Here is a 2,588-nt window from a genome sequence, read left to right as displayed (position 1 = left end):
AAAAAAAAAAAAAAAAAAAAAAAAAAAAAAAGTTGCCAGTCTTGAAAGAGGTGAATTATTAATCCTTTGGATGTGGGCATCGCAAGGGTTTGGTAGAATTTCCCACTTCACAATTTCTTATATTTTTTTTTCTGTTCATTTTTCCAGTCATAATTCCAAACAACTTGTAGAGGTTTTGATCCCTTGAGTCACATCTCTTCACCCACGGGTAGCTTATATAAAATCGATGCATTTAATAAGAGTGCTCTGTAAACAAAGAACAATAGCTCCTGTTTGTAATCCTAGCTCTTGAGAAGCCGAGACTACAGACCTGCAAGTTCAAGACTAATGTTACTGGACTATGCAGTCAGCCAAAGCTAACCAACCAAAGAGGACTCACTGAAATAACCAGTTTAATCAACTTTACAGTCAATCACTTGTCACAGGCCAAAATAAATGCCCCTCCCCCTAAAGCAGCCAAGTGACTTGCAGTTTACAAACAACCACACATGGCAGAAGGAAGGAAAAATGTATCTCCCCAACTCCCCACCCTAATTGATTCTCAGGAGAAGAAAGGTCTTAGGTTTCTTGCAAACTCAAACTTTTCCAGCCCTATCCATTACTGATTTAACAACTGACTGAAAAAATAGGCAAGTGTTAATTTTGAGTAGTGTCTTAGACATCTGATACATAGAGAAAATGAGTTGGGCTTTGTGAATGTGTTGGGGGCGAGACATTAACGAAGGCACTGTCTCCCTGATCTGTGTGGTTTCTCCAACCCTGTACAAAAGACACCCACAAGGAATATCTTCTGCGGCCATATATTGTTAAATAGAACCCACAGCTACTTCATGTAGGTAAATATTCCATCTTCAAGTGAAATTATGGGAGCATTTTAATGGGCATTAGATACTATTTTCACATTCAGTTGATTAGAGTAGGTGTCCAGATCTCTCATCACATAGCTACTCAAATCCACCCAGACCTGCCTGCTGGGTAAAAACATCCCATGACTCCATTCTCAACCTAGTCTTGAGACGGTAGTAGAACACAGAAAGGTAGGATTCACCAGTGATATATAGTACTCAGGCGTCTCTTAGGTCATACATTTTACCTTTTATTAAATATTTCCATGCAGACGGACAAAGTTTGGGGAGGAGGGGCCTGAAGAAGACAGTTTTTTTTTTTTTTAAATTAAAGATTGGTCTTAAAATCATGACAATCCTGCCTCAACTCTGCTTCCAGGGTTTGCAAATGAAAACACATGAAGGGAGAGAAAAAAATGTATTTTCCCCTCCACAATCAAGGAAAGGTTCTAAGATAGGAACTTTCTCTAACCTTTTTTCTTACAAGTTTCTCTCTCTCTCTCTCTCTCTCTCTCTCTCTCTCTCTCTCTCTCTCTCTCTCTCTCTATCTATCTCTTTCTGAGGCCTTGCTTTAGCAAGGCTGCATATTTAAAACAAGACATTTCACGACGCTGATTAACTGATGTTTCCTTATGACTCATTCGTAGGAAGAGCACTTGCTGTCACGTGGACATTTTGGGTTTAATGTATGTGTAAACGAACTAGTCTAGTGGTGGAGGCCAAGAAGTCCAGTATTTGGGAGGCAGAGGCAGCTCTCCCGTGTGCGGAGATGGCCTTGAACTCACAGGGTGGGGTAATTAAAGCGGGGCTGGAAGTCACCGAATAGTCTAAACCTGCCTCCTGGGTGGAGGCTGGAAGGTGCGTTCTTCATAACCAGCCTGTTAAGAATAAGATCAGCTCCGCGGGCGCAAGAAGTCCAATTAGGTCAAATCAAAATGCACATCGTTTTATTAAGGATGACACTCTCAAGTGGCCGAGCGCATGACGGGGAGACCCAAAAACCACGTGTTCCTCCTCTAGGAGGCTCTTTAAATACCCTGTGGGACTGGTCCTGACCCCACCCCCCAGGGAGGGGTCAGGACCTTGCATGCTGGGATTTGGAGTCTAGAGCAAAGCAACTCCCAGGCCAGGGGCTGGGGCTACGCCCCCAACTTTACAGGGCCCACAGTCTGGTTTTTTGTATGCCTCCTCAAAATTTGTGAATATTGCCCTACTGGATTTTGGTGGCACTCGTCTTTAACAGGGAGCCAGAGGCAGGTGAGTTCAAGGCCAGCCTGGTCTACAAAGCGAATTCCAGGACAGCCAAGGCTGCGCAGAGAAACAAGTTGAAACTTGCCTCTCAAGTTGTTTCAAATACTGATTTTAGCGATCATCTTATTTACTATCCTTTATCATTATTATTGGTCAAGATGAGAAAAAAATAAGAGATCCTAGTTAGGTGGGAGCTGAAGAGAACTGAAAAGGTATTTTAAACACTCTTGCTTCGACCAAGAACTTCTGGCTGAAGCCCTTGAATACTTGAAGCCCGAGTTTCTTCATCTGTTAAGTCTCCTCTGCCCAGAAACAACCCGAATACCAGGAAGGCGTTTCCCAGACGACTTCCCCTGCCAAGCCTCTCCCCCTCCGTCCAGGCCGGCCAGGAGGGGCCCCTCAAACAGCCCACTGTGCCCCTCACAATGCTCCCCGGCGTGGCACCCCCGCCCTTCTTCGCCCACCCGGGCTCCGCCTCCGCGGCGCGCGGCT

This window comes from Microtus ochrogaster, chromosome 19, assembly GCF_000317375.1.
Source record: "Microtus ochrogaster isolate Prairie Vole_2 chromosome 19, MicOch1.0, whole genome shotgun sequence".
Classification (NCBI taxonomy): Eukaryota; Metazoa; Chordata; class Mammalia; order Rodentia; family Cricetidae; genus Microtus; species Microtus ochrogaster.
Note: the sequence above shows the minus strand (reverse complement) of the source record.